General features: G+C 41.9%; 1 protein-coding gene across 1 annotated transcript in view; it reads right to left on the bottom strand.

Moving 5' to 3' along the window:
• Positions 1 to 23,415, bottom strand: part of LOC139750292 (uncharacterized) — a 737,008-nt gene extending 713,593 nt beyond the window's left edge. Inside the window, exon 1 of the mRNA XM_071664905.1 lies at positions 23,109 to 23,415. The gene's annotated coding sequence lies outside the window, so the exon portion shown is untranslated. The remainder of the gene's footprint in view (positions 1 to 23,108) is intronic.
• Between the last annotated feature and the right edge of the window lie 2,446 nt (positions 23,416 to 25,861).

Raw genomic sequence — 25,861 nt, 5'->3', positions numbered from 1 at the left:
ATGCCTTACATCCTCGATAAAAACTTTTCACTGCTTCTAACAACTTGCCTCCCACACCATATATTCTTAATACCTTCCACAGAGCATCTCTATCAACTCTATCATATGCCTTCTCCAGATCCATAAATACTACGTACAAGTCCATTTGCTTTTCTAAGTATTTCTCACATACATTCTTCAAAGCAAACACCTGATCCACACATCCTCTACCACTTCTGAAACCACACTGCTCTTCCCCAATCTGATGCTCTGTACATGCCTTCACCCTCTCAATCAATACCCTCCCATATAATTTACCAGGAATACTCAACAAACTTATACCTCTGTAATTTGAGCACTCACTCTTATCCCCTTTGCCTTTGTACAATGGCACTATGCACGCATTCCGCCAATCCTCAGGCACCTCACCATGAGTCATACATACATTAAATAACCTTACCAACCAGTCAACAATACAGTCACCCCCCTTTTTTAATAAATTCCACTGCAATACCATCCAAACCTGCTGCCTTGCCGGCTTTCATCTTCCGCAAAGCTTTCACTACCTCTTCTCTGTTTACCAAATCATTTTCCCTAACCCTCTCACTTTGCACACCACCTCGACCAAAACACCCTATATCTGCCACTCTATCATCAAACACATTCAACAAACCTTCAAAATACTCACTCCATCTCCTTCTCACATCACCACTACTTGTTATCACCTCCCCATTTGCGCCCTTCGCTGAAGTTCCCATTTGCTCCCTTGTCTTACGCACTTTATTTACCTCCTTCCAGAACATCTTTTTATTCTCCCTAAAATTTAATGATACTCTCTCACCCCAACTCTCATTTGCCCTTTTTTTCACCTCTTGCACCTTTCTCTTGACCTCCTGTCTCTTTCTTTTATACGTCTCCCACTCAATTGCATTTTTTCCTTGCAAAAATCGTCCAAATGCCTCTCTCTTCTCTTTCACTAATACTCTTACTTCTTCATCCCACCACTCACTACCCTTTCTAATCAACCCACCTCCCACTCTTCTCATGCCACAAGCATCTTTTGCGCAATCCATCACTGATTCCCTAAATACATCCCATTCCTCCCCCACTCCCCTTACTTCCATTGTTCTCACCTTTTTCCATTCTGAACTCAGTCTCTCCTGGTACTTCCTCACACAAGTCTCCTTCCCAAGCTCACTTACTCTCACCACCCTCTTCACCCCAACATTCACTCTTTTTTTCTGAAAACCCATACAAATCTTCACCTTAGCCTCCACAAGATAATGATCAGACATCCCTCCAGTTGCACCTCTCAGCACATTAACATCCAAAAGTCTCTCTTTCGCGCGCCTGTCAATTAACACGTAATCCAATAACGCTCTCTGGCCATCTCTCCTACTTACATAAGTATACTTATGTATATCTCGCTTTTTAAACCAGGTATTCCCAATCATCAGTCCTTTTTCGGCACATAAATCTACAAGCTCTTCACCATTTCCATTTACAACACTGAACACCCCATGTATACCAATTATTCCCTCAACTGCCACATTACTCACCTTTGCATTCAAATCACCCATCACTATAACCCGGTCTCGTGCATCAAAACCACTAACACACTCATTCAGCTGCTCCCAAAACACTTGCCTCTCATGATCTTTCTTCTCATGCCCAGGTGCATATGCACCAATAATCACCCATCTCTCTCCATCAACTTTCAGTTTTATCCATATTAATCGAGAATTTACTTTCTTACATTCTATCACATACTCCCACAACTCCTGTTTCAGGAGTACTGCTACTCCTTCCCTTGCTCTTGTCCTCTTTTCTTTTAAACTATTTGCCATTTCCCGCGTTAGCGAGGTAGTGTTAAGAACAGAGGACTGGGCCTTTTTTGGAATATCCTCACCTGGCCCCCTCTGTTCCTTCTTTTGGAAAATTAAAAAAAAAAAAATGAGAGGGGAGGATTTCCAGCCCCCCGCTCCCTCCCCTTTTAGTCGCCTTCTACGACACGCAGGGAATACGTGGGAAGTATTCTTAATCCCCTATCCCCAGGGATAGTATATATATATATATATATATATATATATATATATATATATATATATATATATATATATATATATATATATATATATATATATTCCTATGAGTCCACGGGGAAAATGAAACACAATAAATTCATTTTCCCCGGGGAAGCTGGAAATCCTCCCCTCTCGTTTTTAGTTTTCCTAAAGAAGGAACAAAGGAGGGGGCCAAGTGAGGATACTCCCTCAAAGGCTCAGTCCTCTGTTCTTAACGCTACCTCGCTAACGTGGGAAATGGCGAATAGTATGAAAAAAAAAAAAAAATATATATATATATATATATATATATATATATATATATATATATATATATATATATATATATATATATATATGTATATATATATATATATATACACACACACACCAAGAAACACGTGTTGGATATCACTGTGGTAATTCCTGCCAGTTAATAGAGCCGTGCATATAGCCCAACAGACAATACAGTTCCTACAACATTTCCAATCTAAACCAAATCTCATGTGCGGTGTAACTACACGCTAACGCACCTGTATGTTAGCACGTGCGTGCAGGCTTCAGCGAACTTCATGATACCTTTATAGAGCGGATTTTGACGGTGTATATGGAAGCATTGGAAAAAAAAAGATCGAATACCTGAAAACTGGACGAAGATAACATCTGTATAAAGGAGAGGGAAGTAGAGGAGAGGGAAGGAGAGAAGAGGGAAGTAACTAAGGGAAGGAGAGGAGAATGGAGTAAAAAACTAAGGGAAGGAGAGGAGAAGGGAGTAAAGGTGAGAGGAGTGAAGAAGAGGGGAGTAAATATGAGAAATGTCCTCAGTATAGACGGCAAGGTGTATGACAGGATGGTACCTAATCATGTTAGGAAGCATGGCGAACCTCTTGCCAGCGAGGAACCCGGTGGGCTAAGGAAGGGAAGACGACATGTAGACTCGATGTCTGCACTAAGACAAATAGTGGGAAACGTTTCAAAGGAAAAATATAGAGCTTATGGGTTCAGAAAAGACATATGATAAAGCTGTAAGAAAGTTCTGGTGCGTACAGGAGACTTTTGGAAGCTATTAGAAGCTTTAGTAGTGGATATACTGTCCGTGTGAGAGCAAGCGGTGGTATGAGTGAGAGACGAAAAATGTGGAAATGCGTCAAGGTTGTCTGATGTCACCTTGGTTATTTACTAGGTATGGTGCAACGCGTGAGAGATGAGAGCAAGGCAGGATGATTGCTGAGTGACACTTACAACAAAGGAGAAACAGAAGTTGTTACACGTGTAGTGTGAATATGACGCATGAGTTGTCACACGAACCACAGGAGGAGCTGAACAGAATGGTGGACCAGAATGGTGGACCACCAATTCGATGATGTACGTAAGAGGATAAACCTAGAACAGTGACGCAAATCATGGCACAAGACGCAAGCTTTTGAAAAGGAAAGGAAGTGAGAGTGTAAGATCAGTCTGCATAGTAAACATCTGGAAGTTAGTGATGAGTTTAGATATATGGGCAGAGAAGATTAGTTAAGGATGGTAGTGGGAAAGATGGACTTGAAAGAGTTAATGCAAGTATGTACACTGATGCTGCATCAAGATTTCTGGTGAATGGGACAGATTTAAGTGTAGAGTTTGCAGTAAGGTTACATGAAGGAGTACTTGTCCCAGCGCTGATGTATGGCTGTGGAACCTCGAACTGAAAAGAGAAATCTAAGAAGACCTTGTACGTGTGGAGGTCCATGTTTCACATTACCACACTAGGCACGGGTTGAGGCTGCGTGTGAATGATGTTGTGAAGGCTGAGGTCTATACCTGATCCACCTCATTAAACTGGGAATGGAGCAGTGATAAACTACAGATAAGCTGGTATGAAACTTTATATTCTGTCCTGGCACTGGCTATTACCCACGCTGGAGCCTCGTACGTTTTAAATTCTTTTCTCTTAAGTTGACGGCTGTTCCCTACATCCAGGGAGCAGATAACTAACTCAGTGAGTGTCGTTATCAACATAAGACCACCTGATATATAAACATATGACTTTCTGACGTAGGGAAGTTAATATCTACAAGTATGTTAATGACACGTAGCTGGTGCGAGGAGCTCTCTCTCTCTCTCTCTCTCTCTCTCTCTCTCTCTCTCTCTCTCTCTCTCTCTCTCTCTCTCTCTCTCTCTCTCTCTCTCTCTCTCTCTCTCTCTCTCTCTCTCTCTCTCTCTCTCTCTCTCTCTCTCTCTCTCAGCCACTCAGGAACAAAGGTCATAAACTGTTGGTTCCAGTAACTTATAAACTTATGAGGCTTAAAAATTTCCTCCATTGAATTATATACTTCGTACTACGAGCCATCCTGGCCGGCCAGCAGGCGAGCCGTGCGCGCCAACTGTGGCTCAGTTTCCCAGGCGCGTCTGAACTCGCTTATTGGCTGAGTCAGAGCTAAACTCCGCTGGTGTTCCGGGAAACACATCCCAAGTTTCGTTGCCGGGTAATAGTCCGTGTGTGTGTGTGTGTGTGTGTGTGTGTGTGTGTGTGTGTGTGTGTGTGTGTGCGCGCTACGCTACGGGGGAGGGAGCTTTACACAACTGTCGCCCAATTTCTTGACCTTGTATATGTGTATCAAGTCTGTTCTTTGTTCAAGAGATGGGGCCCCCACTAGTGTAAAACCCCCTTCCCGTACAGTGATAATATGTAATCACACACACACACACACACACACACACACACACACACACACACACACATACACACACACACACATACACACACACACACACACACACACACACACACACACACACACACACACCACAGCCCTTCCCATACACCAAAACCCCTTGAGCGACTCTCCCCTACAGTAAGGCCCTATATACCGCAACCTAAAACTAAACCCCACGTGATGCCCCCTACAGCAAGATCCTACATACTGCTCCCTGTAGCCACACCTATATAATGCCCCTACCAGCAAGACCCTACATACTGTCCCCTACAACAAGACCCCACATACCGCCCTTTACAATTAAACCTATGATAGCGTCCAGGAGGCACCTACACCAGCCCCCTGGTAGGTTGGTGCCGCCCCCCGACCCCTCACCCGGCGCCGGGTCGTCACGTGCAGGGAACAGCCTCCGCCAGGCTTCATCAGGCGCTGTGCGGCGCACGTCTTGCCGGCGCACGTCTCCCAGGTGTACGCCTGAGCCTAATGTGTGTGTGTGTGTGTGTGTGTGTGTGTGTGTGTGTGTGTGTGTAAGAAAACGTATATTTTACAAGAGCGAGTCGGTAACATCCTGGCCACAGTAGACACTACAGCGAGCGACGTGTCGCGTCCCAGTCTTGTCTTCGGTGTGCAACAAAATCCTTTCACGTTGTTCCCCTCCATGTCCTACAGGAGGTGGTCCCCAGGGCAGTGAGGGACGGGGACACGTCTGCCTGGAGGAGGAGCTCCTGACCTCGGCACACCTCCTCAAGGCGCGTTACGTGCCTCTCATATACCTTATCATAACCACTTGAGCACTACAGCACGACCCTTGAGCCCTACATCACGACCCTTGAGCTCTACAGCACGACCCTTGAGCACCACATCACGACCCTTAAGCTCTACAGTACGATCCTTGAGCACTACAGCACGACCCTTGAGTCTACATCACGACCCGAGCTCTACAGCATGACCCTTGAGCACTACAGTACGACCCTTGAGCACTACAGTACGACCCTTGAGCACCACATCACGACCCTTAAGCTCTACAGCACGATCCTTGAGCACTACAGCACGACCCTTGAGCCCTACAGCACGACCCTTGAGACCTATAGCACGACCCTTGAGCCCTACAGCACGACCCTTGAGTCCTACAGCACGACCCTTGAGCACAAAGCTACGACCCTTTGAGTGTGATGGCCTGACCTTTGACCTGACTCTAAAGGGTCGAGCTGAAATTGTGAAACAAAGCGTTTTCGTTGTGCCACATCTTACGTTGTATTCTTCTGTCGCCTCTAACTTGGGTTGAATCTAGTCTTGTCGACAGTACACAACCGGGTCGGTTTGTCTGTGCCAAGGGCATGGCAAAGACGAAAGTAATCTGAACACACACACACACACACACACACACACACACACACAAAGGTGACGAGGAGGTTAGCTTCAATGACCATGATTCACACCCGGGCTCGTCCGGGTTAAAGGCCTATCGGAGCTGGTCGATAAATAGGTACCTGCCTTGGGTGTGTGTGTGTGTGTGTGTGTGTGTGTGTGTGTGTGTGTGTGTAGAACCCTCCTCCCGTAACACACCAACAGTAATGACACTGGTGGTGAGGAGGGAGAATCCTCAGTAGTGGTCAGCGCGCCTGCCCAGCCTGCTGGCCCTCCTCAATGTGAGAGGCACACCAAGGTATCTTTCTTCCTAGATGTGTTTCCCATCATTTATCTATTCAAAATCTTCTGTAAATAAGTTTCCCGGTGTTTCATCTGCAAATTACCTCCCCGACATTAACCAACTTACCGTCGTAAAGTTATTTTATACATAAATCTGTTCCTCCCAACACAGTGTATCCCTCTGCTTTTAGGATGATACACAAGAGATAGAATTTTCATACTTAATTCTCTGGCTTTCGTAAATCAGGCACAAAACACCGAACTTTGGAAGATTAATTCCTTCCGCCGTCAGCAACTTCTGCAATGATCGTGTTCAGGTATTTACTCCAGTGCCCAGGCTGGGTGAGGTGGAGGCAGCCAACCAAGAGGATCCAGGAAGAGGGCTGACTTGCTCACTGACCGACCTCTGCGTCTCCTGAGTGGGTGCTGTGAGAGCAGTGAGGATAGGGAGACAGGTACTGGGGAGAACACTGAGGGGAGGAAAACATTACACAGGATGACGGGAAGAATGCCAGCCATCCGTCGTCTACCGCGTCAGTACCTGCCTCTCACTCTTCCCTCCCTAACTCTGACAATATCCTCTCTCTTCATCCCTTCCTCTTACTCATCCCCCCACCTCTCTCTCTCTCTCTCTCTCTCTCTCTCTCTCTCTCTCTCTCTCTCTCTCTCTCTCTCTCTCTCTCTCTCTCTTACCCACCCATTCCACCAATCGTTCCCTCCCTTCCACCTGAGAGAACCAGAGACGGGTCATCAGCAATACCCCACCGGCCACCAGGACAACAACAACAATCAATTCCATTTTCAGGAACTCGAGTTTGTTGTTTGATTTGCCGGGTCTCCGCACGGCGCGCGGGGGAGAGAGAGAGAGAGAGAGAGAGAGAGAGAGAGAGAGAGAGAGAGAGAGAGAGAGAGAGAGAGAGGGGGGGGGGAGCTCTCCTCCTACTGACGGCACTCAGATTAACTTTTCAATTCAGAAGACTTGACGGTAAACGAGCAGCGGTGAAGGAGGGCCCCCATTACGGCTCTCGTCCCTCCAGCACCTACCGGAGGTGGGAGAGATGTTGGCAACTTAACCTCCTCATCTTCCTCCTCCTCCTCTTCCTCCTCCTGCTCCTCCTCGCTGCATTTCTTACCCTCATCTCCAGCAAAGTTCGAGGTTAACTTCATCTTTTAAGAAAAATAGATCCGTCTTGAGAAGCAACCAGGAGCAGAACTTTTAAGTCACTGGTGGTGGAGGGAAAGACCTATGCCAGACGCGATGGAGGACTGAGACCCACTCTGAACAACAGGAAGGAAACGAGTCTATGTACACGACGCAGTAAAGCAGGTCATCGCTCGTAACGAACACTTCAAGGACGTAGAGCCTGTAAACAACGTCACTGCCCAACACACGTCACTGTGAACAATGAGCTACAGATCACGCTGTGCACATCAGTGTGCTACAGATCTCGCTGTGCACATCAGTGTGCTACAGATCTCGCTGTGCACATCAGTGTGCTACAGATCTCGCTGTGCACATCAGTGTGCTACAGATCTCGCTGTGCACATCAGTGTGCTACAGATCTCGCTGTGCACATCAGAGCTACAGATCTCGCTGTGCACATCAGTGTGCCAACAGATCTCGCTGTGCACATCAGTAAGCAACAGATCTCGCTGTGCACATCAGAGCTACAGATCTCGCTGTGCACATCAGTGTGCCACAGATCTCGCTGTGCACATCAGAGCTACAGATCTCGCTGTGCACATCAGAGCTACATATCTCGCTGTGCACATCAGTGTGCTACAGATCTCGCTGTGCACATCAGTAAGCAACAAATCTCGCTTTGCACATCAGTGTGCTACAGATCTCGCTGTGCACATCAGTGTGCCACAGATCTCGCTGTGCACATCAGTGAGCAACAGATTTCGTTGTGCACATCAGAGCTACAGATCTCGCTGTGCACATCAGTAAGCAACAGATCTCGTTCTGCACATCAGTGGGCAACAGATCTCGTCGTGAACAACAATGAACACCAAAATCTCGCTATAACAATGAACAAAAGATCTCACTGTGTACATCAAAGGGCAACAGATCACGCTGTGAGCAACAGTGGGCAACAGATTTCGCTGAAGACATCAAAGAGCAAGAGACCTCGCTGTGAACAACAATGAGCAAGAGATCTCACTCTGAACAACAATGGGCGTCAGGTCTCTCTGTGAATGACGATGAACAAGAAGTCTCGCTGTGAAGACGTCTTAACCACCTCAGGTAATCTCACCAACGCTAAATATGAATTTTACACGGAAAATTTTGCATAAAAAAAAGAAGACTCCAATACTGCACCGTCACTAATCTCCCTGCCCTTCAAAATCAGGAACAACAAACATCAATCAAAAATAACACCACTAACGCGAGTCAGTAAATCATATCAAGTCCGTCAAGAATCAAACGACATCAGTTTCAACTCCCCTGTAACCCTAAGCTAGTGCAAATAATCCCAGTTAATTACATGTGATCCTCTACCAATTTGTTGCCATTTTCATACAAGAGCCCTTTCTTCCACTCTAATCAAACGGCAACAACGACGCTTCAAAACAAGAGAACATCAAAGTACTGTGTTTACAAACTCGTTGGCGCGCTCGGCCCGCGGGCCAGAGGCCGCTGGCCCGGGTGCATCGCTGGGTTAATGGGAAATAAATAGAATGTATTGATTCTACCACTGCAACCTGTATCTCTGGCTTTGTTTACTGACGAGAGAGTAAACAAAAATATTCCAGAGGTTCATTCCAGCAGGGGAGAGAGAGAGAGGGCGCTCTGGTGGGCACGGGGCGAGGGGTAAAGTTTTTCTTTAGTGTTGCAGTTGGCAAGGGTTACCGGAGGAAGGGAAGTGCGGCGGGAGATGACTGATGGATATGACGATTGTTGCACAGTTGATGGATATGACATCACTGATCAGAATAGCTTTAATGGACAGAAACTGATGTGTGTTGACCTTAAGACAGGAAAGACTTTGTAAAGCAGACCTTGCCAAACACATTAACGGACAAATAAACAAATTGACTGACACACACACACACACACACACACACACACACACACACACACACACACACACGAGCCTCCGTGCTGTTGTGGTTAGCGTTACTGGCCATGAGTCAGCATGGGCACGTCCAGGGTCGATCGCGCGTGGGTTCGATTCCTGGGTGAGGTTGATAATTGTTTGTTTGTGTGTGTGTGTGTGTGTGTGTGTGTGTGTGTGTGTGTGTGTGTGTGTGTGTGTCACGAGGAGAGGGTGTCTGTATATAAAGTATATACAAATCCAGTCTGAAAATGACATCCACATCCCCTTCCATCAGCATTAACCTGGGGGCAAAGGAGGTACACGCCAGTCATTTGCGTCAGTCGCATTTTTTTCCTGCGACACCAGAATACTTTCTGGCTCCGAGATGAGGCCCTCCCCGAACCCTGATCCCAGAGGCAGGGCGAGAGACCTGACAGAAACAGCATTAAAGCACAGTCAGCCACGCAGATGTGTGCACTGGCACCAAACCTAATATCTGCTATATTCTCCCCTGCAGAAGAGAATGCTTATACTTTCCTGGCGAGGCTGGTATACGAAGTCGGGATGTGTTACTGTGTAACATGGAGCAGCGGCGGCTCGTTTTTAAGACCACACTTCATTTCTGACGGTCTGCCCTGATTGTATCGCCCCCCTCGCCCATGGTTCTAATGGCCAGTCCTCTTTATATCGCCTCCCGCCCTTGATGCTGCTGACACGACCTGTTTATACGCCCTCCGCCCCTGATGCTAATGACTGCCCGACCTGTTTATACCCCTAGTGCCCATCCCAACACTAATAGCCCCATTAACCCCCCCCCCCTCTTTTCTCCGATGCTAATGTCCCGACTTGTGTATAACTCCCCCCCCCCCCCCCCAAAGCTAATGGTCAAGTATACTATACCGCAAGCCCCTGCCACCCTCCCTACTCTAATGGCCTGGTCAGTTCATGCCGCCACCAACAACCCGCCGTTGATAGTGTGACCTATATAAACCCAGTACCACTCAATGTATTGGTCAGACAGTTATCGCCACCACTCGATGACGATAACCTGTCCCTCTACACCTTTGTAACTAACTCGTTCCGAATTGTTTCCTTCATATCCCCAATAATTGATCTTACTGGTTCCACCACTTTATTGTCCTATACTGCAAAGCAAGATTAGTTTCATGCATATTAATGCTAAAAGTACAATGCTAAAACGGAGACAGCTAACCCCCCCCCCCCAAAAAAAAAAATACTGCACTTTTAGAAATAGGTAAATGCGGAGTACAAAAATGTACTCACCAAATCAGCAGTATCGGTACGTACATGTTGCTCACTAAAAGCCATTTCCACAAGAAAATAGAAGTGTCTTTCTTTATGTCGATAACTGCCTAGGTACAATTAAAAAAGTAGATACAGATCCTTACGACTCTACAGTAAAAGCTGACACTTTTAAGAATAATAATGCTTCAGTGTCAAGTATAAACCTATAATGCAACAGGAAGATCATGACATAATCCTTGTACAGACTAGAATACTCTGACAGGTGATCAACAGGGAAACATTAATCAAATTATATGAAGACTGCTAAATCAGTTAGTTGATACACCACTAAGGACAACAAGACTCTTAACCTAGTTCTTACAAACGAAAGTGACTTAAGTGAACTCGTGCGTGGCAGGTGAGGGGCCCCGGCAAACAACAACCATATTTTTAGTTTAGATATAAATATAATCCTCAAAATTCGTGATAACAAACTCTTGATCCAAGATCACAGAAAGCTGAGAAATATTAACCGTAGGTTAGCAGAGGCAAATGCATAAATCTCCTAAACGTTCACATACAGCTGGCGAGTTGTGGAGTATTTCTAAAACCAAATCGTTACTGAAATCGAAAACTTACCGTGAAAGATGAAAAGAACCAGTGTAAATTCAAAACATACCTAGATGACTTACAAAAATTTGAACTAGTTCGCCATAAAAAAAGTAGAAAATTTTATCCAAAACGATGCCTATTATCAACTTTTTGAAAATACAAATGAAATGTAGAAAACAAAGTCATTAGACTAAGGAAACATTAACCGAAAAAATTTCACTAAATGTTAAGAATAAGTCCAAGGAATTCTTTAGATACATAAGACACATTAAGAACAACAACGAAAGAACAAGGCCACTACGGTAACAAGGGAACACGAGAAAATAAGCGATGACGACAGAGCAATAACTGACTTACTAAACAAATCCTTCAGTTCTGTGTTTATACTCAAAAGAAGGATCATGTATACCTTAAAAGCAACAACAAAAAATTATTGTTGCATCTAGAAAAATAAAGGTACAAAAGTTAGTCTTTACGAGTACTGAAATGCTTAAAGGACATCAACCCAAACAAATCGACTGGACCCAAACAATCTAGTCCAGATTTTCATAACAGACGTCAGATGGCAAATGATGTTTCCCATTATAAACACGATACACGTCCATTAAACTATGGCTACACTCTAAGATCTTATACCGGTACGATAACATAGCTAAGAATTAATCTCAGGACTTAGCCAGAACATGTATCTGATACGACAACTAACTCGTCTTTCGGAGATCACTACGATTTACATAAGACGAGCACAACTTCGTGACACATGAATAGTAGCCTATTACAAGCTATATCAAACAAGCCTTACCCTCAATCACTAACAGCCTATTATGAGCTGTATTAAACAAGCCCTAACTCTAATCACTAGTAAGCTATCACGAGCTGTATTAAACAAGCACTACCTAATAGTCTGGATCTGTTTTTCCACTTCTAATCCCTCACGCTGTAGTTACAATCTCGCCCCTAATTGGTTCATCTGACCACACTCCCTTCTACACGTAAACATTAGCACTTCAACAAAGCTGACCGAAATAATCTGCGAAAATTCTTTTGACTTTCCTAAGGTAAATTACTCTTTTATGTGGTGATGCGTCTGTCTACGCCAACCACATAGCAGAGGTTATTCATGTGGAAATGGAAACATTTATCCCCTCTTCTTTATTATATCTTCAAATTCTTGGTTCAACCGTTCCTGTTCTTAGACCATTCAGACAAGAGATCATGCATACCGGGCTTACAAAGACTCCTTCCTCTGACTCCCATTCACTATTCATCACTACTAGTAATCAGTGCAAGTACGTTATCTGATAGGCAACGCGTTCCTCTACTGAAGGGATGTACAATAACCTCTCAGCTTCATCCACTGATAAGTCTTTTCGGTCTTTAGCTAATGGCATCGTTAACAACTTTGGTTGCTCAACTGTTCTTTCACTTTATCGTTCTGATGGTACAATAGATGTCTCTCCCATAGACAAAGCAATTTTCCTTGGTTCTCGTTTCTCTTCTAACTCATACTAATGCTATGCCCCTCCCCGTAATCTCTTTTCGAACTGTCTGAAAAGCGTTCTCTCTCTCTCTCTCTCTCTCTCTCTCTCTCTCTCTCTCTCTCTCTCTCTCTCTCTCTCTCTCTCTCTCTATCTATCTATCTATCTATCTATCTATCTCTGAACACGAGCAATGCTTATAGTGCTGATGGCATCCATCCACGTGGACTGAAAAACTGTATTTCTGAACTTGCACATTCCTTTTTAAAAACTAAATCTTTCCCTTCTTGGAAGCATGCGTTGGTACGTCCCATACCTAAGGGTGATAGCTCTAACCCCTCCTGTTGCTTTGACATCTATAATTTTCAAGGACTCTGAACCCCTCCTTAACCTCCATATCCTCAGACATCTTGACACCTCACAGTCCTCTGATCATCAGTATGGTTTCCGTAAGGCGATATCCACTGGTGATATTCTCTCCCATCTTACTAATGCCTGGTCTTCATCCCTGAAAGATCTGGAGGAATCCTAAGTAGTTGCCCTTGACATATCTAAAGCTTTAGAATACGGTGTGGCATCGGGGTGTCATCTCCGTGGTCCTCTTTTTTTGGCTTCCTTCCCACGCTTTGCTCCCTCGTAACTTTCTCTCTGGCTGATCTATCAGCCTCTCCCTCATTCTCCACCAACAACGGTGTCTCTCAAGGTTCTGTCCTGTCTCCTACATTTTTTCAGCTTGATATCAACGATTTCCTTTCTTCTACAAATAACCAAATGCACTCCAACGCTGATGACTCTAAATGCATTCCTCCACATTCGTCAATTCTTCTCTCACTCGATCCACATCTCGTCTCCACACAACTTCCTCATCACACTCAGATTTGGACTAGATGTACCAGTGGGGTAGACGAAATCTGGTCAAGTTTAATGCCTCCAGAACCCATCTCTTTTCCATTTCTCAATCGAAATACCTCACACCTTTCCCCTCTCCTTCGATGATTCTGTAATTCCACCTCTAAACTAAATGAACATACTTGGTATTATTGTAACATCCACTCTATCTTGGAAATCCCAAATGAGAGAAATGGTAAAGTCTGCCTCGAAGAAACTGGGAGTCCTGTTTAGGTGTCGAAATTCCTTTTCTTGCGAGTTATTCCGTTTATACAAAGGATTGATCCGTCCTTGTATGGAGTACTGTGCTCACATCTGGTGCTGTTCTAGCTCAACAAATTTGAGTCGAAAGCAGTCCGACTTACCGACTCTCTCAGGCTAATTTCATAACTTGACCCCCTTGCCCTACGTCACAATGTTGGTCCACTTTCCCTCTTCTATAGATGTTACTTACGTATATGCTCCTGAGGGATGGCTCCTTATGCGACCCAACCACTCGTTAGACGTAGCAAGCTGCTACGTCACACGATTACTGTGTGGCCGTTGCGAACTAAAGCGTAGGCCGTTTTGATAACTGTTTCTCTCCCTACACCACAAAGCTTTGAAACTCTGTCCTCTCTCTTTTCTTTCGTTAACCTTTCCATGTTTCAATTCAGGCACGGCCTTAACGTGGACTTTTGGCCTTGACTGGAGCCTCCAACATAAAAAAAAATAAACAAAAATAAAGAACAAGAAGCCTATTACGAGCTGTATCAAATGGGCATTACGTAACTTCCATCACTTGTTGAATATTACTAATTGCATTAGGCGAGCACCAGCTCTCAAACCGTATTAATGTGAAATCGCTGTCATCGTCATCATCATGCCTATCGGATTTATTACATAATCATACATAAATTCAAAGAGAAATTTAGAGCATCCATCTCCAGTTTATAAAGACCCTCATCAACAAACCTAATGAATAAACTATTCCCACAAAATATCAAAAGTTTTTTTAAGTCGTGTTTTCTTCAGTTCTGAGCACTCATTCGTCAAAACCCAAGGAGTAAACCCTTCTTGATGTTATACAACAATTTCATACAAATTAACTGCATAGTAAAACATGAAATAAAGAACATAATTTGCCAGTAATCAAAAGTAATAAGTAAACAGCCAGCTTCCCGAGCAACACAAGCTTTAAGCACTTAATTACCCAGATCACATTTTCATTTCACAGATGTGGTATCGTTACATTAGCGTCTCTTTAAACACGTTTCTGGCTTAACCTAATAAGCTACCTTTAGTTTGACGCAGTTCAAAACGGCCGCTAATCCCTACAGGAAAAGGGATTACATTAGCCCCACATATTTCAGAGGCCGGGGAAAAGTGTCAATTGCACCCATTACAAGCAGGTTTCATGAATTTTTACTTATGTGTGAATTAAGGTGTAAAACCCGTTCGAAGAAATATGCAAGTCTGTGTGTAGGGCAAACAAGGCAAGTAGCCTGTCTTGCATGTAGTCGCTTGCCCAATCCACAACCAATTGAACAGTGTCAACTCAACTCCCTAAGGATCCTTAAATAAAGCACTGCGCTGTAATATTTTCCTATTAAGATTCACACGAACAATGGAAAAGACTGATTTACAAAAGAGATTCGGTGGATGAAGGGTAAAACTGGGGAAAATAAAAGCAATACCACATTTTATCGTAAATGTAAACAAATTAAAGACGCTTAAGATCAGTTAATGAAAAAATCAGGGACAAATCATAAACGTGTATCTGAAATCTATCAATTCTGACATCATGTACCCCATTCCTTCCCCACCCTTTGATGGCGATTTTAACTACGAAACGTACCTTCTAAATCCAGTACGTTCCCAACGTCAATTATTAAGCTCTTGAATCCATGGAAACATTTACAACAAAATTGAGCAGGGTACACGAGTCCAAAGGAACGTTTCAAACTTAACCCAGCACATTCCACACGCCTATGGGAACGCTTTGGTTTTAACTCACTACGTTTCATGAGTGTACAGGAATGTTTACATCCCAATCCAGAACACTAAACGTTTAGTGCAAAGTTGTCTCCCAACCTTGAACGATTTCAAGTCTACTGGAACGTTTTATGTCCAAACCAGTACGTTCATGTGAAGAAACGGTTACTTCCTAAAGCAGCACACACCAAGGGTCCTCAGGAACGATGATGTAGTCTAAACCAACAACGTCATAAACGGTGGAAGGTGCTGAAAGTGATGGCTGAGAACACACAATGACCATGTATCAACAAAGAGACGTGAGTAAGTGATGGGGAGGAATTGGAATGAAAACACTGATGACTACGTCACTGAGATGGTCAATTTGGAGATTCAGCAATACTTTTATCATGAAACACACTACTCGGGTTAGTAACCTTTCAGCACGACGGTATGACATTTGAGCACAGCGGTATGATACTTCTATGTGACGGTATGGTCTCTGACCTTGTCCTTTAAGGTTAGGTTAAAGATCCCGTTATAATACCAAAGGGCCGCATCGTTGTGCTTAAGGGGAGTACCGTCGTCTCCAAATTATGAAACCCTTGAGGATGGAATGGTTATGGCCAGGGCCTCAGAGAGAAATTTTATCAGGGGGTACAAAGTTTCTTTCGGGTCCCCTTCCCTCTCCATAAATCATCCGGTTTTTATCTACTGCAATTTCATACCATGAGCTGCAAAGCCAAAAAGGGGTATGGATGATGAGAGAGGGGCGGAATGCTAGTCTTCAATATGTGCAAACATTTTGAAATACCAGGAAATTCCCAGGCCCCCTTTTGGACCCCTAGAACCGGGTACAACGTGCCCCCTGCATCTCCTCAGAGGCCCTGGTTATGGGTTTCAGCTGACGGGTGGTAGACTTTGCGAAGGCGATGAAGGTTCACATAGTCGTATTCAAGAAAGTGGAAATGCAAAGCAAGTCATTGCTGATTGGCTGGCTGGTATGACTATGTGATGGAATTATAGGAACACTGCAAAGGTAGCCTCCCCTTGCGATGAGATTTCACGAAAAAAAAAATAATACAGAGGGAGCCTGGCTCTCATGAGGGCCAAGCGTGATAACGAGCCCAACCTCCAAGGCACAGTGCTCCACATGCCCTGGTTCGTCCACTGACAGACTGTAGACCCTGGTATAACACATCATTGCAATTTACTCTATTCCTTGCACGCCTTTCACCCTCCCGTATGTTTAGGCCCCAATCGCTCAAAATCTTTTTCACTCCATCCTTTCACCTCCAATTTGGTCTCCTGCTTCACCTTGTTCCCTCCACCTCTGACATATGTATATCCTCTTTGTCAAACTTTCCTCACTCATTCTCTCCATATGTCCAAACCATTTCAACACACCCTCTTCTGCTCTCTCAACCAGACTCTTTTTATTACCACACATCTCTCTTGCCCTTTTATTACTTAATCAAACCACCCTCACACCACGTATTATCCTCAAACATTTAATATCCAACACATCCACCCGCCTCCATTCGACCCTATCTATAGACACACCCACCCTCCTTCATTCAACCCAATCTATAGCACATACCCCACAACCATATAACATTGCTGGAACTACTACTCCTTCAAACATATCAATTTTTGCTCTCCGAGATAACGTTCTCTCATTCCACACGTTCTTCACACCCTCCCCCACCCTGTGACTCACTTCTGCTTCCATGGTTCCACTCACTGCTAAGTCCAATCCCAGATATCTAAAACACTCCACTTCCTCCAATTTCTCCCAGTTCAAACTCACATCCAGTTAACTTGTCCCTTCACCCTACTGAACCTAATAACCTTGCTCTTATTCACATTTACTCTCCGCTTTCTCCTTCCACACACTTTTCCAAACTCAGTCACCAACTTCTACAGTTTCTAACTTGAATCAACCACTAGAGCTGTATCATCTGCGAACAACTGACTCACTTCCCAAGCCCTCTCATCCATACTGCATACTTGCCCCTCTCTCCAAAACTTTTGCATTCATCTCCCTAACTACCCCATCCATAAACAAATTAAACAAGCATGGAGGCATCACACTCCTGCCGCAGACTGACATTCATTGGAAACCAATCACTTTCCTCTCTTCCTACTCGAACACATGCCTTAAATCCTTGGCAAAAACCTTTCACTGCTTTTAGGAACTTATCTCCTCTACCATATACTCTGAAGACCTTCCACAAACATCTCTATCAACTCTATCATAAGCCTTCTCCAGATCCATGAATGCTATATACAAATCTAACTGTTTTCCTACGTATTTCTCACACACAATCTTCAAAGCAAACACTTGATCCACACATCCTCTACCACTTTGAAAGCCACATTGCTCTTCCCCTGTCTGAAGCTCTGTATGTGCCTTCACCCTCTCAATCAATACCCTCCCATATACTTTCCCAGGAATACTCAATAAGCATATGCATCTGTAGTTTGAACACTCACCTTTATCCCCTTTGCCTTTCTACAATGGCACTATGCATGCATTCCTCTAATTCCAAGGTACTTCACCATGGTCCATACATACATCAAATATCTTTACCAACCAGTCAACAACACAATCAATCATCTTTTAATAAATTCCACAGCAATACCATCCAAACTCACCGCCTTGCCAGATTTCATCTTCCACAAAGCTTTCACCACATCCTCTCTCTTAACCAAACCATTCTCCGACACTCACTTCACACACCACCCCGACCAAAGCACTCTATTATCTGCCACTCTATCATCAAACACATTCAGCAAACTTTCAAAATACTCACTCCATCTCCTGCTGACTTCATCATTACCTGTTATTACTTCTCCACTTGCCCCCTTCACCAATGTTCCCATTTGTTTTCTTGTCTAACACACATTATTTGCCTGCTTCCAAAACATCTTTATATTCTCCCTAAACTTTAATGATACTCTCTCACCCTCTCATATGTCCTCTTTTTCAACCCTTGCACCTTTCTCTTGATATATATATATATATACACTTCTTGTTCCCTCCACCTCTGACACATATATTCTCTTAGTCAATCTTTCCTCACTCATTCTCTCCATGTGACCAAACCATTTCAAAACACCCTCTTCTGCTCTCTCAACCACACTCTTCTTATTACCACACATCTCTCTTACCCTATTATTACTTACTCGATCAAACCACCTCACACCACATATTGTCCTCAAACCTCTCATTTCCAGCACATCCACCCTCCTCCGCACAACTCTATCCATTGCTCACGCCTCGCAACCATATAACATTGTTGGAACCACTATGGATGCTTTACGATGGTCGCACAGTCCCCGTCGTATTGTTCTTGAATACGACCCGCAATACAATGAGCGACAACCACTGTGTGGCAGCCGTCATCGTATTTACATGTTCCGGCTGATTCATTTACTGTCTCAAATGGTTCATAACTAAAGCACCACTTTGCTAGTCTTCTATGGGTACACCAAAATATAAGTCATATGATTCTACTCATAAAGTGATTTTGCCGTTAGCACTCAAAATCTTGCTTGGAATAAAAAGTTTGAAACTAGTTAAAAATTACTGAATACTAAAGGATAATACACGATTTACAAACGTAAAATGGATGCCAAACTGTGGTTTGTACTTAGTCGCAAAACATTTCAAAGCAACAGAATTAAATGATATTCGTTTATTTAAAAATTCACTTTAGAAAATGGGAAACCAAAAGCCCAATGTTCTACATACAACAGAAGGGTTTTTGGAAAGTTCATCGTTGAACGCTGGGGTACAGTCGTTGTTAGATACCTCAAAATTATGCAAAACAACTGTGATGGCAAAGCCGTGCTAAATCAGAGAATATATTGACTAAATACGATGTCACTGTTCTCAATACTTCATAGAAGGATTTCCGTAACGGAATATGGAGCCTATTGATACAGAAGCCTGTAGTTGTACCACTCATCAGGGAAAAGGAAGGCCAGAAAAGAATTTTCAAGATATTCCAGTCAGCTTTGTTGAGGTGTCAATACCTACGTGAAGAAGGGGCTGCTGGAGGGGAAGTTGCCGTTAAAATAAACACATGTATCGGAGTGTAGTCAAGATGGGGGCGAGACTGTAGAGCTACAAGGCGAAGGTTTAGTGAAAAACACATTCAGAATATTTGGTTGTCAAAGCGGTCAGGAATATGGATGCACTCGGAGATAATTTGCTTTATGTCACTGAGAATGGAAACGTTACTTATACATTACACTTTATAATGGAAAGAAACCTCTTCAAAAATAATTAACAAAGCTTTCGGGGCAAAAACACAGATCCTAAAGAATTATAACTTAACCTTACTAATCTGGTAAAATTAGTTGCAAAGTGCCAATATATCAACATGCATCAGCTGAAAGGCAAACGTAGGTTACGGGTTAACAACTTGAGACTGAAAATCATCTAAACCACCTGCGGTGAAAGTCATTCATAATGTGGAAAAACTGGCTCCCAATTAACTTCGATGTGCTGATACAAATAAATTCTCCGTCAGGATACATATGTACGTTCAGAGTACCAATCACAGATCCTGCAAAACTGTGTGATTCGAACTAGCTCAAACATGCAGCAGATACTCAAAGCTGTAATAATTTCCGAGGTTGCAAAATTGTGTGAATTCGAACTAGCAAAAACATGCAGCAGATATTCAAGGCTGTAATTTAACATTCATAAGCTGGAAGACATACACCATAAAATTTTAGATTGAAGTCAACCAGTACATGGACGCAGGTGGAGTAAAAACCACTGAGGGAGCCTTGATCTGCAAAGGGTATATCAACTCTTTCACCCTGGAATGTGAAGGCAGAAAGACCAGCGAACTAATTTAGCACTGTGTAACCTAAGCTCAGGAATTGACTTAACAACTGGGCACTACTTTAGTAACTACTATTCGTGACTTTAAAGACACGAAAAAGAGTTGCTAAAGTTATGACCTATCATAGAAAGAAATCAAACTCTTCAGTGCGAATGTGGAGCTTTGTGTGGCAGAGAACCAACGAATCAATCAACACGGGAACTGAACAAACACGATTATTTCCTAATACTAACTGTAGAGTTTGTGGATTAGCCTACATACTGAATAGTCTGGTTTACTGATTTTAATTCAAGGGCCATTCGTCAACTCATCTTTTCGTAGTATATATTTCTTTCTGTCAAAGTTGGAAACACTCGTTCGCTCGGTCTCTCCAGCCAAACTGTAGTACAAACTCTCGACCACAAATTATAATGCAACATCTTGGTCGATGCTGCTTACTGCTGTAACCATACAGTAATTCAGCACGAAATCTTTATCAGTTCCTGTCTCCAAACACTGGACAAAAAAAAAAGAAGCAAAGGTTAAAGCTCATCCAACTATACTGTTAGGATGCAGAAACCTATCGGTATCCATGAGAAAAAAAAATGGCTTTAACAATTTTCAAATTGTTCTTTCACATAAAGAATGGAATGAGAAATACACATTAGTTCCTTTAGTAATCTAAAACTAAAATGGAATCTCACTAGCAGTGTATTTACGTCATGCTGCTAACTTCTAATTGGTTGGTGAGGTTTTCGTAATTCTACTGATTTCTAGAAATGCTTCATTTACTTTTATCCTACATTATCCGTGATCGCTGTAGCCCTCCCCACTAATTCATATATATATATATATATATATATATATATATATATATATATATATATATATATATATATATATATATATATTTTCACTCCAACTTGAGTGAAAAAGATTTTGTGTGATCAGGGCCTGAACATGAAGGAGGGTGAAAGGAGGGCAAGGAATAGAGTGAATTGGATCGATGTGGTATACCGGGGTTGACATGCTGTCAGTGGGTTGAATCAGGGCATGTGAAGCGTCTGGGGTAAACCATGGAAAGCTGTGTAGGTATGTATATTTGCGTGTGTGGACGTATGTATATACATGTGTATGGGGGTGGGTTGGGCCATTTCTTTCGTCTGTTTCCTTGGGCTACCTCGCAAACGCGGGAGACAGCGACAAAGCAAAAAGAAAAAAAAAAAAATTATATATATATATATATATATATATATATATATATATATATATATATATATTATCCCTGGGGATAGGGGATTAAGAATACTTACCACGTATTCCCTGCGTGTCGTAGAAGGCGACTAAAAGGGGAGGGAGCGGGGGGCTGGAAATCCTCCCCTCTCGTTTTTTTTTTTTTTTAATTTTCCAAAAGAAGGAACAGAGGGGGCCAGGTGAGGATACTCCAAAAAAGGCCCAGTCCTCTGTTCTTAGCGCTACCTCGCTAACGCGGGAAATGGCGAATAGTTAAAAAAAAAAAAAAAATATATATATATATATATATATATATATATATATATATATATATATATATATATATATATACATATATATATAATACGCTAAAACTAAATAATGCCTTACAAACATCTACTTAAAATCACGTCTACTAAGCACGGTATGAGCCCACTGTTTTGAGTTTCTTCCAAAAGCATGTTATTTCTCTGGTACCCCTAAACTACAATTCTACCGTAATAATTTGTCGAATTAAACTGAGAGTTCCCTGACTAACTCCAATAAATTGATTGAATATCAAGATACAAAATTATATGCTGACTTTACGACAGGTGTCTCCTACGGCAGCAGGAATCTACAGTTAGGGATTTGGAGATGGGGTTGGATGGAACACAAGGAACTGATTATCTTAAACCATGTAAACATGATTAGTTGCAAACTGCGACATGACAAAGTGAATCAAAACTTTAGAATGAAGCGCTAAGTTTATCATTCGAGGAAAATTCGTAATCGTAACAATTTTGTTTCTGTTGCTAAAGATGTTGCTATAAAATATTGTAATTACTCTGAAAGTGATTACTGGTTCAGCTGTAAACCAATGAGTGAGAATTCGGCATTTGTCATCGTTCTTATAGGCTGTCAGTCCTTTGGTAACAATAAATTGTCACTTGTATTCTCTTTTCAACACAAATATTCTTTCTGTTTTCCTACAACGTTGAAAGCTTTGTCTTGTCAGGTAAATACAAATGGGGTTGGTAAAACTTCTGAGGCCTGTTCTTGGGAAGCATAAATAAGCTTTCACAGGATAGTCATGTTGCCAGGAATTGATTTTGGGAGCATCATTATCGGATAACACAAAAAAATTAACCATTTTCATCACAAGACAAATTTTGAATCGTTTCACTTAGATTAACAAGTACCTTTTAATGTGAACAACCTATTTATCTGGTTGAGTTAGGTTAAGTTAACGAGCAGCAAAAACAACACAAAAGAACCAAACCGACTCTACACTCACCACACCAAAACATTAGCAAAAGTAAAACAAAACAAATTTAATTTCAAGGGTGCATCTTAGAAAATCATTCATTCAGTGAAGTAAACGATTTGCTAAGATTCTCGCCAATAATGGTGAGCTTTTACTGGAACACATACAATTCACACTTACAGTTCTGCAGTGGTCCACGGTCGCATGCAGTCCTCGTAGCATATTTTGTCACTAACTGATCACACTAGTAAATTCCCATGACGTCTCTTTATCATGACGTTCGGTAATGTATTTACCCATCCCGGGGCTGAGTTTCGTGATTTAAATATACCGGAGGACACTCTGAGCTGCTCGTCTAATTCTATATTTAAAGCCTAACGTTATTTTCAATGTTACCTTAAAATTCAGTTCTCGTTATCAAGAATCATGGCCAGTGCACTCCTACATTCACATCCTCAGTTCGTTAGTGATTTGTTCTTAACCGTCACTATCGTAGAAAAAGACTTGTACATTTGTAATTTCAGTGTGTACTTACCACCGTAATGATATAAACTTGCATTAACAAACTTGACAGATTTTAAGCTACGGTTTTCTTTAAACATTATTGTAGTTATATTAATAAATAACACAGAGCAGACATGGTCTTAAGGATGATGAAAATAGCAACCGTAAATAAACAAAACTAACCTAATTTACTGTCCTATTGCCTCCAAGATGGAATTTATGAATTCTTGCTCATTAATTTACAAAGTTCTACTATTACAGTTTTTACACCGCGTAATTTCCTTTCTCCAGAGCCCTTTTCACTTTGTTGGGCTTATTTACTAACGACGGTTATAAGGACAGAATATTGAACTTTTCAAATAAACTGTACATAGTGAAATGAGTAATCTGGGGTAGATCTCATTGCCATAGTTATTCAAATTCAAAGGTCGATGAACTAGACAACTAGCATAACGGCAACTTTCAACAACCATTCTATTTTAGTTTAAGCACGCATTTAATGATACCTAACTTAGCATTGGTTTGGCTAGGACCTGGTTAGGTTAGGATGCATCTGATGAATCCATCAGTTCCACAGTAAACAATCACGTACTGGCAAGACGTGTTGCTCTTAGCTAATTTTTACACCGTTCTGGATAACTTAAACCATCTGTGATGATTCTGTGAGGCACAAAGAGAAGACAGAGCATATTGGCCAGATAAGCTCCATTATATCACATAAATATTACGAATCAAGAGCTCTTCACTAGGTTAGATCTAACGAGAGAGCTGGCTCAAGGCAACGAGGTAACAATCGAAATTGCTAGTTGCGGAGCAAAACATTTCACTGTAGGATATCTATAGTCCTTGTCACTCAATAAATCCACTTGAACCATACGGGTGTGAATTCTTTCAAACGTTATCACACCAGTATAACACTTAGATCACCAACAAACAATATACTGCGAACGAACCGCTGCCGACCTCGACCGTCTCACGGTTATGACTGATTTGTTGAAGGCGTGTACTATTCGGCCAACTTAATGAGTATACAGAAAACGGGAAGGAAGAAGTAACCATACAATATCTTTCATTGCATCCTTAAGTTTTTAGTAGTTTGTATATAAATATATATATATATATATATATATATATGTATATATATATATATATATATATATGTATATATATATATATATATATATATATATATATATATATATATATATATATATATATATATCGTTATATAAAAATTATTGTCCAAGTAATTATTTTCGATTCAAAGACTAAGGTAGACTTGAACTTTGCTTCCCATGTTTGCACAGTTTGAGTTCCGTGTGTTTTCTTTATAGAAATTGGCTGAAGTTGGATGATATAGGGTCCATACTATTCATTTGGCTTGTTTGAAAATATAAAGTTGACGTAAAAACTTGAAAATGAAATGCAAGTATAACACAATGACATGTATTACTTTGCACATGATTAATTCGCAAAGGCTATTCAACTTACCTCAGAGAAACCTCGACTGTGATTTCATACTGCAATATGATATTTTGTACTTCCCAAACTCCCTTGACAAAATCATTGGACTTGAACCTGAGGTGAGATTTATATATATATATATATATATATATATATATATATATATATATATATATATATATATATATATATATATATATATATATATATATATTATATATATATATATATATATATATATATATATATATATATATATATATATATATATATATATATATGCAGGGAATTAGTGCAAATGACACGGAGATGTATAAAAGAGAGCAGCGGGAGGTCAAGAGAAAGGCACAAGAGGTGAAAAAGGGCAAATGAGAGTTGGGGTGAGGGAGTATCATTAAATTTTAGGAAGAATAAAAAGAATGTTTTGGAAGGAGGTAAATAAAGTGCGTAAGACAAGAGAACAAAGGGGAACATCGGTGAAGGGGGTAAATGGGGAGGCTATTAATAACAAATAGTGATGAAGTGAGAAGAGATGGAGTGAATATTTTGAAGGTTTGATGAATGTGCTTGAAGACAGTGGCAGATATAGGGTGTTTTGGTCGTGGTGGTGTGCAAAGTGAGAGGGATCAGGGAAATGGTTTGGTGAACAGAGAACAGGTAGTGAAAGCTTTGCGGAAGATGTAAGCCGGCAAGGCGGCGGGTTTGGATGGTATTGCAGTGGAATTTATATAAAAAAAAAAAAAGGAGGTGACTGTGTTGTTGATTGGTTAGTAAGGATATTCAATGCAAGTATGGATCATGGTGAAGTGCCTAAGGATTGGCGGAATGCATGCCTAGCGCCATTGTACAGAGGGAAAGGAAAGAGGATAAACGTGAGTGTTCAAATTACAGAGGCAAAAGTTTGTTGAGTATTCCTGGGAAATTATACGGGAGGGTATTGAATGAGAGAGTAAAGGCATGTACAG

This window comes from Panulirus ornatus, chromosome 9 (genome assembly GCF_036320965.1).
Source record: "Panulirus ornatus isolate Po-2019 chromosome 9, ASM3632096v1, whole genome shotgun sequence".
NCBI classification, from domain to species: Eukaryota; Metazoa; Arthropoda; class Malacostraca; order Decapoda; family Palinuridae; genus Panulirus; species Panulirus ornatus.
This window is presented reverse-complemented; position numbering and strand designations above follow the sequence as displayed.